This window comes from Felis catus, chromosome A3 (assembly GCF_018350175.1).
Source record: "Felis catus isolate Fca126 chromosome A3, F.catus_Fca126_mat1.0, whole genome shotgun sequence".
Lineage (NCBI taxonomy): Eukaryota > Metazoa > Chordata > Mammalia > Carnivora > Felidae > Felis > Felis catus.
In genome coordinates this window covers 32,066,326-32,083,540 of record NC_058370.1, presented here as the reverse complement: position 1 = coordinate 32,083,540, position 17,215 = coordinate 32,066,326, and the positions used below count along the sequence as shown (strand labels likewise).

General features: G+C 42.1%; 1 protein-coding gene across 1 annotated transcript in view; it reads right to left on the bottom strand.

Annotated features, from left to right (window-relative positions):
* CHGB (chromogranin B) overlaps positions 1 to 16,526 on the bottom strand; it is a 32,207-nt gene extending 15,681 nt beyond the window's left edge. Inside the window, exon 1 of the mRNA XM_045053855.1 lies at positions 16,506 to 16,526. The gene's annotated coding sequence lies outside the window, so the exon portion shown is untranslated. The remainder of the gene's footprint in view (positions 1 to 16,505) is intronic.
* Between the last annotated feature and the right edge of the window lie 689 nt (positions 16,527 to 17,215).

Here is a 17,215-nt window from a genome sequence, read left to right as displayed (position 1 = left end):
GGGCAGACTTAGCTTTTTGATTACTGATAATGTTCTGGATATAATCTTACCTCAAGTAGTATAAATACTATTACCACAGGAAAAGAAAAGAACCCATGGGGAAGAGCATTTCTCAGGAATGCTCTCGAAGAAAAATAAGGGGGAAATATATATCTTTTAGGAACCAGTGTCTAGAATAAACCATGGTTTTATACATGGCTTCTGAAATAGGTTATCCATCAGGGTCCAGCCAGTAAAAAGAAATGACTGGAAGGAATTTATTTTGTTTATTTTTTTAGAGAAAGAGAGAGAGAGAGAATATGTGCACAGGGTGGGCAGGGGAGGGAGGAAGAGAGAGAGAAAGAGAGAGTATCTTAAGCAGGCTCCATGCCCAATGTGGAACCCACGTGGGGCTCAATCTCACTACCCTGAGATTATGACCTAAGCGGAAATCAAGAGCCAGATACTTAACCAACTGAGCCACCCAGGTACCCCTAGAAGGAATTTAATAAAGGAAATAATGCACAGGAATTAAAAAAGCTGAAATAGCAAATAGGGAAAGAAGAGGAAACCCAAAGATTGGTAAATACAGGCAGCTGCTACACCCCTCGGGAATGGAAGGATAAAAAAGAATGTGTCCACATTGGAGCCCAGAAACATGAATCACTTGGTAAGAATGGAAAGTTCTACAGGCTAGGAAGGCAGAATTTGAGCCATGGAGGAAGGGTTGTCTGGTAAGAACTAGACCCACAGAAGAGAAGCAGCCTCTGCTACCCATGCATCCCCCTCTTCCAGTGGAGAGAAAGGGGGAGAACTATTTTGGCCTCTCTTTTCTTTCAGTGTATATGCCTCTTAGTAGCTGAACATACCTGGGTATGACGACAGGGAAGCCTGAGCAACATAATTTTCAAGGAACAGTCCCTCTGGTGATACAGAACAGAGCATGGAATCAGAAAGCAGACAGACAAATGAATGGCATATAGGTCAAAACCACCTGAATTTATGTTTTCCCTCAAAACTCATCAATTAATTTCATTTGTGCATATATATGCTTACTACATGTCAAGCCCAGTGGTACATGCATATTACTTTGGCTATAACAAATTATGTGGTCAATCCCAACATTAATGGCAAAAGGAGATATATTCCATCCACTCTAGCAGAGTTCACCAGGCAGTCAGGGAGAAAAGGTGGGAGAGGTGTAGGGTAGACTCCAGGACTGCGGAGGAGGGTGAGAGAGCATGACGTGCCAGGAAAATGGCACTACCATGGAGACTGCTGCCTTGCAAATGTACATCTCTAGAATTCTGAGATTTCCCCCGGACTCCCAGATCCCTCTGAGGTATGTGTTCCACACAGGCTCTGAGAGTTTCCTGGTGGGACTCAGCTTTAGTTACCCACAGCGGAAACTTTCTTGATAGCAAGCTCTTTACAGCTCTCTTTCCTTCCCTGTTTTGCTTCTTGTCACTGTTTCCTGGAATTATCTCCAAAATAAATTATTTCCGTCATATTTTTGTTTCAGGGTCAACTTTTGGAGGAAATTGAATGACGACGCATATATTCACAAACCCATTGCAGGCTGTTTAATAGAATTTTTCTTAGTATGTCCAACTTTTGGTTAAAGCCTCAGAGTGAGGGAACATGGATTTTAAGTGCTCCCATGATCCAAAGAGAAGAGTCAGGCACCTCACTATGAGATTCACTAACACAGGCACAGTGAAGTGGCACAGTGACTGTCACAACGTCTGTGTGAGGGAGAACTAGAAACGCAAGAGGGACTGGTTGGAGAAGGAATCTATTTGCAACGGAGCCCTGTACTGTGTTATGATGGTTCTTCCTACCTTAGCCAGGTGAAAGGGCCCTAGAGAATAGTTCACAAAAAATGGGGCTGTCTGAAGGAAGAGAGATGGCATCTCATTTCCTGGCTGGATGCTTACTGAGCTGCAGCTATAATGCTACTAGAGGAGAGTGGGAAGGGACCATAGGGCAATTTTAAATGAGAGTTCAAGAGTTAAGTGAAGATGGAGGCAGTGGGAGGTCAGCTGGAGCAGCTTGCAGTGGCAGGTCGGGGAGGACAGTGGTTGGAGCATCTGCATATCTAGAGCTCTTCCCTGGCAAGTGGACTGCATGCACCCGAAAAGGCCCCTGCTTGCTGGAGCAAGGGAACTCCAGGGATGTACTGATTATGGTAGCTGAGAGGTGTTGTAAAAGGCCAGACAGGGAGCATCACCTCTGTCAGGAATTGGTGGAGTGAGGAGGTTGCCATGAGGACTCCAAAGAATTGTTAAAGGTCTCTAATGAAAGGGCAAGGCAGCATCTGGACATCCTCTGGGGAACTACAGAGGACACTGGCAACTTCTGATCCCTTCTTGGACTTCTTTAATCTTCCACCCTGTTCCAAACCAGAAGGAGCTAGGTGGAGGGGGTGAAGGGTGGGGTGATTATGATAGGAAAGAAAGAAACCAGGAGGACAAAAGAATGAGCCCATCCTTTCCTTCTTTTCCATGATTGGTTCTGAGTCAGGCAGCAGCTGGGCGCTGAAGGAGCTTTGAAGTGGGTGAAAAATAGAAGTCTGTACTGTTGTAATGGTCCAGAGTTAATGAAAAGCTGTCGTTCCTGCCTAAGATATTGTTCAAGGACCAGGAAAGGAGATTTGACAGAGCATGCTTGAAGGCTGTTGTGAAAGAAGATTGAAGCTGTTTCCTGAGTGCACCTTCCAAGTTCAGCATGTTCAAAATGATATACGTGCAATATAAGATTGAAAAATGCTTCCACATTGTTTACGTATATGAGTGCTGCAGTATAAGAGGGAATGCTCCTGCTGGACCAGAAATCATGAGGAATCCCCAAAAGATAAAAGCAGATGGGTTTAGAGTGAAGGAGAAAATTCACATCCCCTAAAATAGAACTAATGCAAAAGATTGGAGTTGCTTTGAGGTTCCTCCAAGCCTAGAAGCAGGAGGGAATCTGTGAGTAACTGTTGAGGGGTATGAACGGAGTACCTGGTGGAAGCACATAGGTGGTGTGACCCTCCTGCCCTCTGGCACTTGTGCCAAGCAGTGGGTAGCAGAGATGTCAGGACCTGCCTCCTGTTCTGTTGGGTTCTTCCCACTCTTAGTAGCAACTTCTCTCCACCTTGATGCCTTGATGCCCACAGTCTCTTTGTCCTCTTCCCATCAGAAAGTCTTCTGTCTGTGGCACTCTTCATAGGCATTTTTGAAATTTGTTCTCAAAAATATGTATTTCAGTTTCTGGAATTTCCAGCACCAAGCCAGAAATGGTGGTCATAACCTTGAAGTCATACCACCCTCAGGCCAGCGTGGCTGTTACTGGACCAGTCCTTTGCAGGGTGTTTTAAGGTCTTACTCTTGTGCTGTCTGCTGCATTCCCCTGGCCCTTCTCTCTTCACTCATCCTCAGGAATCATGAAATGTAGGTTGGTTCTGCCTCTGTGATTCTGAAAAATCTGGCAGACTTAATAAGACTTCTTTGCACTGGGAGGAGTCATTCTTCTGCTGATGCTGAATTTTTAATTATTTATGGTGAAATTAGAGCACATCAACTCCCAGGCAGGTCTCTTCTCTACAAAAATGTATTCTGTGGATGTAAACTCTGGGAAAACTCCATGTAGGCTAATTTCGGTTTAACACCTATGAATATTTTATTTCCCAATAATTCATAATGGTCCTCCAGGAGCCATTACTATTAAGTTCATATATATAGTCCCAAACCTCCCAAGATGTAATTGTTCATATTTTTGTTCTGGGTAACAAAGATATAGATAGATAGATAGATAGATAGATAGATAGATAGATAGATAGAGATAGAGATAACTATATATCTCTATCTCTATCTATCTATCTATCTATCTATATATAGTGGGTCACTTCTCATAGGTTTTATTAAAGGATTGCTCTTCACCTCTTTTTCACTCTCCCCTAGCTGCCTTTTCTTTCTTTTGTACTCAGTCATAAGGCAGAGAAAAGAGCACCAAATAGTGATGATGATGATGATGATGATAATAATAATAATAATACCATATAAACATGGTACTACCTGGAACTATAAATTACCAATGGATGAGCCACTCTCAACTCAAATCTTTTTGTTTTTCAGAAGGCATATTATCCTATCAGGTATGAAAATAAGCATTGGAACATTTACGGGATTTGGTCTTTTCCCCCTAGAAGTATAGTGAAGCAGACTTTATAGCTAATTTAGGAAAAGAGAAAGAACTTTTGCTGGAATATGACCTGAGGGACAGAGTAGTACCCTAAGTCCTGCACACTAAAGCAGAAGCCTCAGTTCATTGGACCTGCATCTCCTGGACCATGGGCCAGTTCTTGGCCTGGAGATGGAAGAGGAAGTAAAAGGGCATCCAAAAGACCTCACTGAATCTATAGCCTAAGAAAATGTTGGAGAAAGGTCAGAGCAGCACAGGAGTTGCCTCAGGGGAGATGGTTTAGTCACTGAAAAGTGAACCTGAATCCTTCAACTCATGAATTCACCCAAGGACTTCATGAAATGGATAGACAACGTTCTTCAAAATCTAGAGCAATGGTTTGTTTGCATAATAATTCATTGTCTTATTATGATACTCTGGACACTGTTTTGACAGTGGGGATGTGGAGGGAGAAAAAACCCAGGAAGAATATGTAAGAGGCAGAGTATCATATGCACAAGTTCCTACCCCTGCTCTAGGTAAACCCACATGGTGGCATTCTTGGATGCTGCTACTTCCTCATGTGGGGGAAAAGGGCACATTGGAGGTAACTCAAGCCTCAGAGCAGGCATCAAAATGCCAAGTCAGTCAATGGCCCCCAGTCCTCTCCTTTCCATACCCCTTTTCCATTTCTCCTTATCCCTCCAGATTAAAGAGAAAAAACAAAAGAACTTTGGGTGGCAAGGGGGAACTGATTCAGGCACCATGTTCTGTCTTCTTGTCATTCTGCTCTAGAGTAAGTAAGCATTCACATGGCTCAGCTTCCATCTTTTGTCTGTCTTTCCAGTACATGATTAACATCCCACCATACCAGATTTAAAATTGAAGAGGTAATTTGTACAAAATATTCTATTACAAAGTGCTAATGAATGCTGGGAGACTCCAAACCAGTATTACCCCTGGGGACATTTCAGAACAATTCGCCCTCGGGCGCCTGGGTGGCTCAGTTGGTTAAGCATCCAATCCTTGATCTTAGCTCAGGTCTTGATTTCAGGGTCATGAGTTCAGACCTTGTGTGGGGCTCTGTGCTGAGCATGAAGCCTACTTTAAAAAAGAAAAGAAAAGAAAAGAAAAGAAAAGAAAAGAGAAAAGAAGAAAAGAAAAGAAAAGAAAAGAAAAGAAAAGAAAAGAAAAGAAAAGAAAAGAAAAGAAAAGAAAAGAAGAACAACTCATCCCTGAAGACATCCAAGAGGAGGAAGTCTGAGTGGAATTTCACCACAGTGCAGAGGTTCCCCAGAAACCCACTTCAGTTAAGAACCTTCTTGGGATCCCTCAGCTCATACATTACCTGTGAATCAAGGCCCACTCAGTGGACCAACTCTGCTCTTACTGACCATAAAAAAAAAATAGCTCCCATGATAACATTCTTGGGATCAGGGGCTGCTGCTGAAGTGAACATTTATGTGAACACTGGTGGTTTGGAAGACTTTCCAGAACTCCTGGAAGGAGGGTGCAAGTCTTTTTTTTTTTTTTTTTTAATCTCAGACCTTGACAGCATCTGGCCCAACCTTAGTGAGGTAAGGAGGTGTTGATCTTGAAGTGTCTTTTGACTGCCTGTTGCTCTCAGTCTACAAGTAACACGCTTTACCCTATGCTCAACCTTGAGCATAGCTAACACACTTTACCCTGTGCCTATGGGCTCAACGTTGCCTGAGTCTTTGGACCTTCCTTTTCCCCTATTAAAAGAGAAGCACAGAGTTCAGCATCAGGCCACATTTCTTGCTGGTAGAGCCCAATCTGGAGTCTGACTTCTTGTGACTGGTCTTGTTTCTGATTCATCTCTGACCTTCCTGAGCCACCTCTACTATAACCCAAGATTATCTAATGTATGATAAGAGTTTGGGACCTCATCCCAGTAAAGGATGTCTCTATACTTGCAGGTGCTCAGCCACAAGCCTGAACATCACCCTTAACTCCTCTTTTCTCTTACATCCAACAGCTGATCTTTTGGAAAATCCTGAAGACTCAGACTTTAAAATATGTCCAGAATCTAACTGCTGATTTCCAACTCTAACTCGTACCACCACTGCTGCAAATCACCATCTTCTCTCAGCTAGATAAATGAATGGCCTCCTCACTGGTCTCCCTGCTTCTCCCCTGTCTCAATAGTCCATTCTCCATACTGCAGCCAGACAGTGAGACTAAAATGTCTATTCAGGTCATGTCGTATCTCTGTTCAAAATGCCCCAAGGTCTCTCATCTCATGCACAAAGCCAGAATCTTACACTGGCCACCAGCCTTTTGTGATTTGGCTCCCTTTACGTCTCTCACTTCTCCTGCCATGCACCCCCATGCACTCTGCTCCAGCCATGCTAGTTTCTGTGCTGTTCTTAAAACATGCCAAGCATCCTTCTTCCTCAGGTCCTTTGCGTTTACTGTGTTAACATGGCAAGGGCTTGGCCTGTTTCCTTTTATACTCTATTCCTGGTACCCAGAATAATACCTGCATATAGTGGCTGTTCAGTGCATATTGTTGAATGAATGAATGAATGATGCATAACCAGATATGGAACCATTGCTAGGGAGGACATTCAACCAACAGGAGAGTAGGTGGTCTGCTTTTGGGGACACTAAAATGACATTGTTTAGTTCTGGGAAGGATACACTCAGTGCCTGCTGTGAGCATAGCACTGAGAAAGATGAAACAAGATATAGGCCCCGACCCTTTCCCTCAATTTGACCATTGAGCAACTGCTGAGTCTAACATTGTGTGAGTTGCTGGGGCTCACGGACAGTTAGGACAAACCATAACTTCCCCCAACGAGCCTATCAGGAGGTTTGTCCTAACTCAGGAGTTCAGAGGTGCAAATAAATAATTATAATACAGAGTTCTGAGTGCTTCCTTAGAGGAAATATAAAGTAGGGCCAATAAAGAATTCCAACAATTGGCAGGGGGGCCCCAAGGCTTCCACTGGAGCTGATTTTAAGCTGGCTTTTAAGTAAACATATGCCAGAGAAGCTTATTATTTCATAGGATGATGAATAACTTTAAAGACAAAACAGCAGTTACAAGACACTGTGCCACTCATGCTGGAGCTAGCTTGTTCGGTTCATGAGAGGTGATTGTTAAATTTTCAGGAATTTCAAGAGAGTTGGCTGACATTACATTGGCAGCTTGAACTCAGCCATGGTGGGCATATTACAGCACAGAAACCATATGTATATATGATTTCTATATATATCTGGTCTCTCTCTCCCTCTGTATATAAGATCTTCCCTTCCCCAAGAGAGGTGGTTGCTAAACACCCAGGAACATACCAGCAGGCACAGAGCAGACATGATCCTAGATTTCATATGATGGGATGGCTGTAGCAGCTGTCACAGTCAAGGACTGTGGTGATGGTAAATGAGCTAGGCCTTCACAGAGGATGAGATTTGGATGTGCCAAAGTGAATGTACTGGGTGAAATAATGTCCCCACCCCATTCATCTCCACATGGAACCTCAGAATTTAACTTTATTTTGGAAATAGGGTGTTTGCAGATGTAGTTAGTTCAGTTACAGTGAGGTCATACTGAATTCAGGTGTGCCTGAAATCCAGTGACTGGTTTCTTTACAAGAGATAGGAGGGGAGATTTGGGTATGGAGAGAAAAGACCTGGGAAGAAGGCATGTGAGGAGAGACACAGAAGTGGTGCAGATACAACTTAAGGAGTGCCAAAGATTGCTGTAAACCACTGGAAAGTAGGAAGAGGCAAGGAAAGAGTCTTCCCTACAGGATTCAGAGGGAGCATGGCCCTACTGACACCTTGATTTTGGACTCCTAGTTCCAGGACTGTGAGACAATAAATGCCTGTTGTCTTAAGCCACTAATGTTATGGTAATTTGTTACCATATTAGGAACCAGGTTACCATATTGGGAAACTAATACAGAACTACATGAACAAAGAGAATGAGGTGGGATGTGCACGAGATATCTGAAGGAGAGGAAAAGTAAGAACTGTTGCCATTCATTTATTGAGGGTTTTATATGCTTCCTCCATTCCTACGGTCAGCATCATTTCTGTTAATCCTTAAAATAATCCTATGAGGTAGGGTTCATTATCCTCATTTTGAAGATAAGAACATCAAAATTCAGAGAAGTCAAGTTATTGCACAAGAGTACACAGCAATTAATAACAGAACTTAGACTTAAAAAGCAAGCTTGTCTGGGGCACCTGAATGGTTCAGCCAGTTAAGCAACCAATTCTTGATTTCAGCTCAGGTCATGATCTCACAGTTGTGATATGGAGCCCCGTGTTGGGCTCTGTGTTCGGCATGGAGCCTGCTTAAGATTCTCTCTTTCTCCCTCTCTCTCTGCCCCTCTCACCCTCTCATGTTTGCTCTCTCTCTCAAAAACAAAACAAAACAAAACAAAACAAACCCCAAAAAACAAGCTTGTCGAGCTTTTAATGCTCACCTTCATGTTCTCTCCCAAGTGGACAAGAACCATCTCAACAATCATAAATGATGGAGACAGGGATAAGATATTAAAATCCTCATTATCTACATCAAGGAAGCAGGGCAAGGAGATTTTAGGATCCAAGTAGAGTTCAACCCTTTTGCACTGCAAAAAGTATTGATCTGGTAGAAAGACCCAGATGTCATTTTTAAAATGGAATTTTAAATACAGACAGGCTAAGAAAAATGCTATAAGAGAACTGAGACCCTTTATGTGGAAGGAAACCACCATCACAGTCAGAAGAGATCCAAGTAGCTGACATTTACATTGGTTAGAATCTTTTCTCCCCCCAAATCGTGCCCTTTATCTGGCATCATGGTTTGAACTTAAAGAAATAAAGATCTAGCTACTAGAAAAACAGTCAATAGTCACATAACATTCTACACATTTGTACGCTTTAGACAAGCTTTGGTTTAAAAATAAAAATAAATCCAGGGGTACCTGGGTGGCTCAGTCAGTTAAGTGTCAGACTCTTGGTTTTGGCTCAGGTCATGATTTCACAGTTTGTGGGTTTGAGCCCTATGTCAGGCTCTGTGCTGACAGCGCAGAGACTGCTTGGGATTCTCTCTCTCCCTCTCTTTCTGCCCTTCCCCCACTCTCTCTCTCTCTCTCTCTCAAAAATAAATAAATGAACTTAAAAAAAATAATTCCACCAGCGTTTTAAGGGAAGATCACATTGAACAATTGCAGTTATATTACCAATGAGTCCCCCTCCCCCCACCTCAAGTAGATTCATGTAAAAATGTTTCTAGGTTATATAATACTAGGATTGTGTTTGAACTTGTATATTGATAGTCAACCAGTTATCTAATAAAAGGGAACTTACTAACATAAGTGCAATAGTTGAATGGTGGAGAATATAATGGGTTCTATACATTGCCTTGTTTACAAAAACACAGACTTCATATGAGATATAATATTCTCATATGATTATTCAATTTATTAAAAGTCTAAGATTAAAAATGTCATTTTGCCTACTTGGTTTTTGAAAATTATTATTGCTTCTAAATTGTGGTTGGTTAGGATCTTTTATTGATTTATATTTAATGTTTATTTATTTATTTTGAGAGAGAGAGAGAGAGAGAGTTTGCAAGTTGGGAGAGGGGCACCTGGGTGGCTGGGTTAAGCATAAGACTCTTGATTTCACCTCAGGTCATGATCTCACAATTGTGAGATTGAGAACCACATCAGGCACTGTGCTGACAGCACAGAGCTTGCTTGATTAGGATCTTTTAATCTGTGACTTTAATTGTTGAGAGCTGAAGTCAGCCTAGCAACTGGAATTGATTTCCATTAGGTCCATACTTAGTAAAAGGCTATGCCTGTATTTCACTGACTCTGCATTCTAGCCTTTGGGAAAATACTGTCCTCAGTCTTTTGAGGTGTGACTGTAAATGCAGGGTGCACCTACCCCAGGAACACTAGGCCCCACTGAAGCATTCAGTGCAGAGATCCCAAACTGGCAGAGCCTGGGCCTCAGTGGATGGTTTGACTTATACCAGTTGGTTGTTTTAAATATTTGAATTTGAATACTTTTATTTTCGTTATTTTTTTTTTAATGTTTATTTATTTTTGAGAGGGAGAGCGACAGAATGAGAGTTGGGGGAAGGGCAGGAAGAAAGGGAGACAGAATCCAAAGCAGGCTCCAGGCTCTGAGCTGGCAGCACAGAGCCTGACTCGGGGCTCTAACTCGCAAACCGTGAGATCATGACCTGAGCCAAAGTCAGACGCTTAACCACTTACCTGACTGAGCCACCCAGGCTTCCCTGAATTCAAATACTTTTTTTTTTTTTTTCAGCGTTTATTTTTATTTTTGGGACAGAGAGAGACAGAGCATGAACGGGCGAGGGGCAGAGAGAGAGGGAGACACAGAGTCGGAAACAGGCTCCAGGCTCTGAGCCATTAGCCCAGAGCCCGACGTGGGGCTCGAACTCACAGACCGCGAGATCACGACCTGGCTGAAGTCGGACGCTTAACCGACTGCGCCACCCAGGCGCCCCTGAATTCAAATACTTTTAATTGAGGCTTGCACTCTCCTGTTTGGCCACTCCCAGTCTCCACCACTTCTGGTTTAATTCTTAGCCCAGTTCCCACAGTTTATCACCTCTGTGTCCCTTGGAAGCATTTGCTTCTGTGATCCTTGGAAAGAATGCCTTGTACTATTTTTCCCACACTTGCAGAAAGTTTTCCATTCTCTTGATTGTGCTTCTAACCCCCATGGGAGATATGTCAGTTCTTCACATCCCAGGATGAAATCATTCAATCAGATTGCTTCCCTCCTGAAGCCTAACACCAACCCAGAGAGAATTGAAGTTTTGCTGGTGGGGAGTGTGTATCTTTGAAGCTTAAATGATATAGGAGAAAGGGCAGGTTTAGTGGGATCGGGTAGAAAGGGGCTTTGGGCAGTCAGAGGGTACAAGAGGTAGTACCCACTGAGGAGCTGCTAAGTAATGTTTCCATGAGGGAATTCCTTCCCAGCGTTTCTTAGAAAATTTATATACTTTCCAAACAGAAATTGGGAAAACAGGAGAAGGTATTACAATTCTCCTGTATGAATTAAAACTTAACAATGAGCAGAGAGATATGACTGGTCTAAAGGGATCCACTGAAAGACCAGGAGCCAACAGAGCCCAGGAGTTGAAGGTTAATGTAAACATTTTTGGAGAATGTCACAGAGAAGTCACAGTTTGATGGGTCTGCCTGTGTGTAGCTGTTACTGTATTATAAGCGTGTGTTCCTGGTCCTATCTGCTAACTGAGAGACACTCTTGCAAACAAAATAAATATCAATACCTTTATACTTATTATGGTATACTTTATACAGATCCTAAGAAATAACAACTTTTGAAAGCAAAGTAAGCCCATAAATTAGTGATTTTGAATTGTGATTTTTGGGTGATGATGTCTATATTGCTGGATTACATTCAAATGTTAGATTATTTAAGAACTACTCAATTATGTTCACTGGCATTTTATAATGTTTGGATATTTGCTATGGGCTACAATTTTTTTTACATATATAAGCTGTGTATTTCTCATTTATTAAAAATAGTTTAATAAATAGGAGTACCTGGCTAGCTAAGTCAGTAGAGTATGTGACTCTTGACCTTGGGGTCATGAGATCAAACCCCACGTTGGGCATAGAGTTTACTTTAATATATATATATATATATTTTTTTTTTAATAAATCCATAATAATGAGTAAGGAATTTTGGATTTTTTAATTCCAAGTCCCCAAGATTCATATGTTTTTGAGAATTTAGAAACACTACAATGTTGAGGATTTTAAACGGTGGAGAGAGTCTGTTTTGAAATTCTGCCCAGGGCCAATCTTACTCCCGGAGGAAAAATAATGGTCTCCAAGAGGTAGAGGTTTGCAGGGAAGCAAAGTTATTTGGTAAATGTCACAGGCTAAAGAAGCCACAGGGATTTGCTGTTGTTTGTCTTATCCCCCATGTTCTCAATTTCACCTAGAAACATCATTTCACTTTTGTCTTGGCTGACAAGTCCACTTATATGCCTAAGGAGGCTTAAATGAATGTGGCAACCTGAGGTGCAGTTTGGTAGTTTGGTCCAGAATCCGAGGTCTTTTAACTATTTAGCTGTAGGTAAAGCACTCAACCACATAGCATCAGCCGTTTCCCTTGTCCCAACTGCTTGTTTTCCGGCCAAGATCAGTTCAGGTTGAACCAGATGTGATCAAACCATGTCAAGTTATCAGCACTGATTGCTCTTTTGAAAATAAGTTATTCTGTATCACCCTGTTATAGACAATGGTGTCTGTACCAGATGAACCTCTGATTCTGGAGACTGGCAAGCAAAGAGAGGGCATGGATGAAATTCATCAGGCACAAGCTTAACTTCTCATTTCAGTCCAACTCAAAATGGAAGCCTCTTTGACTTCTACTAGCAGAAATCAAAGTTGTCCTTTGAAGCCAGGACAAAGCCAGTAAAGAGCTCATGCCTCTTATACTTTAAGGAGTGTGATCAGTAATGGTCGACTTCTGTTCCACTCACATTTTTGTATGTGGCCAGAGGAGAGGAGAATTAAAATTCTCATTCTGATGTAACGAATAAGCTCTGAGCTGCTAGTTAGATATACAGGTAGGTGTAGAAGTAAAAGATGTACGTCACATAGATGTAGATGTTGTATATGTTCAAGTAGGTGATGTTGATGTAGATATTGCAGATGCTGTGATGTGATGTAGCTGTGACACAGATGTAAATGCAGATGTAGCTGATGTCAATATAAACATAGATGTACATAGAGTAGATGTCAATATAGATGTAGATGTGATTGGCATAGCTGTAAACATGGATGTAGTTGATGTGGATAATGTGGATTAGGGTTTCTCAGCCTCAGCACTATTGTCATTTGGGGCTGAATAATTCTTTATTTTCAGGGACTGTCTTGTGCATCATAGGATGATTAGCAGCATCTCTGGCCTCTACTCACTAGATTCCAGGGGCACGCCTTTCCCGCCCAGAGTTGTGACAATCAAAAATGTTTCTGGATGTTGCCAAATGTCCCCTGGGTACAAAGCGGCTCTGGTTGAGAACCACCAATTTAGACAATGTAGATGTAAATCGAGGTAGACATTGATGTGGATGTGAGCATAGATGTAGATGATGTAGACGATGAACAAGAAAGTGTAACTGTAGGTAATATAGACACAAACATAGATGTTGGTAAAGAATATGTAAACACAGACAGAGGAGATGATGTAAGAGGAGATATAAATGCTATTGGTCTAAACATAGGTGTGGATGACATATTTGATATAGCTAATGTTGATGGTCTAAATGTAAATTTTATGATCTGGGCAGAAAAATGCTGGTGTTGATGATGCAGATGACATAGATTAGGTATAATGAAGAGTTTAGGTATATGAGATACATATCTAGATAGATCAATATAAAAAGAATGTTCCCAACATGAATTTAAAATTTTGAAGATGGGAATCATATCTATATATTCATATCTCCCAGAGTAATTTGGAGGTACTCATTAACGATCTGTTGATTGTTTCATTAGTTCTAACCCTTAGGAGCCAATGAAGTTATCTCTTATATTCAAGTATATTTTCAATTGTGAAAACAGATTGTCTTCAGGAAAGTTTGTGGTTATTTAAATCTCCAGTTATAAATAAAACTACGTGGGTAGACACTTAAATACTCAAAACATATCCTGCATATATTTTCCTAACATTTTGTTGTGAAAAATTTCAAACATACAGACTTGATAAAAATTTACAAATAAGACCTTTATACCCACTGCTTAGACTTTACCATTAACATTTACTATACCATTAACATTTACTTTACTATACATATAACATTTACCATACATTTGCTCTACTATGTCTTGTGTCTTGTGTCTGTCCATCTATCCATCCATCATTCCATCTTATTTGTTGATGCATTTCAAAGCAAATCCTACATGTTTTTCACTGATTCTCTAGAAGACTAAATTTCCCCCAAATACCACTTTTGACTTCCTATAATTATATACTGTCATCTAGCCTAGGATGCTCATAGGTCACTGGGATGTTTTGCAGAATATCTCTTTGTAGGATTTAGGAGATCATCATGACATTTGTTAAAAACTTGAAGCAAAAGTTCAAACAAAGATAAGCCCAGAGTTTATTAAGGAGAGACATTGAGAACAGGCAGGCTGTGGCATTTCTCCCACTTTTCTTTCAAGAGAGTTTTCAGACCACACAGAAGCAGCATCCTGTCAGGAATGGTTTAAGTGTGATGTTGCCTGAAGGCAGAGAAACTGCCTCGTGATCTTTTAAGGTCCTTTCAATAGAGCCAGCTGATTCTGAGATCTCTCATTCTCTACTAAAGACTGATACTCAGATTGAAAAAAGAAAAAAAAAATGACGAAAACCAGAAAGCCGTTACTTCAAGATATAGGTAGCTTCATTAGTACAAGATCACATGACAAGTCTCAGATGGTCTTACAACTCATTCAGTAAACCACAGTAGGATGTTCATACACCAGACAACAAGTGAGTAAATGTTTCTGCTTTCCTGACGTCTTTGCCTTTCTCACAGACATTTCCAAGTTGCCAGCTCACAGCTGGCTGAACCACAGTTGAAGCAAGTGCTATTCATAGTCCTGAGGAACCTGACCTCTTTCCCTAGAAACAAGCAACATATATTCTTTAGAATCACAGTTCTTTTTTTTTTAATTTTGTTAAAAAATGTTTTTATTTATTTTTGAAGGAGAGAGAGACTGAGCGTGAGCAGGGAGGAGCAGAGAGAGAGGGAGACACAGAATTTGAAGCAGGCTCCAGGCTCTGAGCTGTCAGCATAGAGCCCGATGCGGGGCTCAAACTCACAAACTGTGAGATCATGACCTGAGCCGAAGTCGGATGCTTAGCCGACTGAGCCACCCAGGCACCCCTAGAATCACAGTTCTTTATACACCCCAAACTCATTATGTTTAGCAAATTGTAAATCTCTCCAAAACATCAAAGCTGATGATAACCTACATAAAGTACATTGGCTGTGGACTGCCGTGATTCCAAGTATCCAAGAAGATGTTCACTGAATGGAAGGGTCAGTCTGTGAAGTTTGTTCAGTGGTTGCAGGACCATGGTCAGTGTGAGCTGCTAACACGTTACCAGGCAGGGTTAAAGAGGACTAGATGCAGAATGACCCTGTGACATGTGTGGAGAGCTACCAAATAGCAAATGGTGAAATAAGTAATCTGTACCAATTAGAAATTTGGTTTGGGGTGGCAGAGGAAGTGCATCCCCTGTTTGATTCTGGGGGAGTTTACTTTGGGCTTTGAATGGGTGGGGAACAGAAAGTTGGCCCACAAGTCTGGAGGATGAGAGAACACAGAGTAGCAGATGCTGTAGATGCCCTGGCCCTATCTCTTTGGGCTTTGACATTGCATGTATACCAGCCTGACTTCCAACGGCCAGAATCTGCCCTCTTTACCGGAGGGCTCTGTTAGGTGGCCAGGGTCTGCTCTGCCCATACACACAGCAGGCCAGACATGCTGGAGATTTAATGCCTTCCTGGTTGCTGCCTTTTACCAAAGACTGATGGGAACTGGTGCTTACAGACCCCCACACTCTCTCTCTCTTCTGGTGCAGGATAATTGAGGCTTGCATTCTGCCCTGGCCCCCTGAGTTCTGCGGTAGGATTGAGTTCCAGTTGTGCACAGTAGCAACTTGCTTGATAATGTACCACCTATTGGCTTGCTTTTCTCCCATCTCAGTTCCCCACTCCCCCACTCAAATAAACTACTTGCACTTGAATTTGTGCCCCAGAATCTGTTTCTGAGGGGATCTAAAACTAAGCCACATAGGCAGTGGACAAATGCTCTGAAGGTCCCTCTGGCTCATTATTTTCCATCTTGTAATCCGTCAAGGCAATCAGAAAGCAGAGAAGATAGGGCCTGCCAAACACTCTTACCTCAGCCCAGAAAACTCAAGGGCATCTTTTCCTAGTAACAAAGAAATCCTGTGCCTTTGGGAACAGCTGTCACAGTGTCAGCTCTGGCTTCATATTACTTAACCACACACCACTGCTTCCCATTATGGAATTTGAAAGCTGTTAGAAATACTGAGGGAACAGAGGCAGAATCCTGGCTGTTGCCTGAACAAATCTCCTATGTCCCAGTCCATCTTTGCCCCAGTCTGATACGTAGCAGCATGGGATACTTTCAAGTGCAAGTCCAGTCACTAATGGAACTCGGAGAAGTTTTAATGCCCCTAGAAGCCACTGTGATTACACTAAGCATCTGAGTGAAAGTTGAGTGGACAGATTGGTTTTTGGCTTCCCCCCAGAGATTAGGCCAAGAGACAATCACTGAAACACCAAGGCACAGAAGAAACTGTTAACTTACCTCTTCAGTGAGGTTAAAGCCTTTACAAACTCGGTGCTTAGAAAAGTGCACATTGTTTCTCTGACAATGTAATCCATTTTGGAGGGTAGGAAATTTCTCCATATTTTGTTGAAATAAAATAACTACTGTTGTCTATGTCTATATACTAACAGAAGTCCACATGGGGAGATGGGTGGGCCATTTGCTGTTTTCAGAGAATGCTTAGCATCCTAATTCCTTTCCTCTATGATGTGGCAAATGGTGAGAAGCAGGATTCACCCCCTACTATACAAGGGAGCCACACCTGATGGCCCTTTCCCTGATCCCTGACTGCTAGAGGACAGTCACATGACCCAGCCTCAGCAAATCAGATGTTCCGACCCAGGGCTTAATTTAGACGCGGGCACAGTGCAGAATTTAGTGCAGCAGTGGCACCTAGGCTCCTGGCCACAGCTGCAGTCGTGTCCAACAGCCAGAGTGGCAGTAGGGCCAGACTTAGGAACATTCCATCCAGTCTGTCCCCGAAGTATGACCTCAGCTGTGTTCCTGCTGCCCATCCTCCCTCAGATGCTGCCCGTTTTCAAAACCTGATTATCCAGACTTCTGGTCAATTCTGTTTGCCACCCATTAGCCAACCTTCTACTAAATGCAGCTAGTGTCCACTTTTGTCGTGTGCAATCCAGAACTCTAACTGCACAGAAAGTGATATCTCCTAGTATACAGAGTCACCC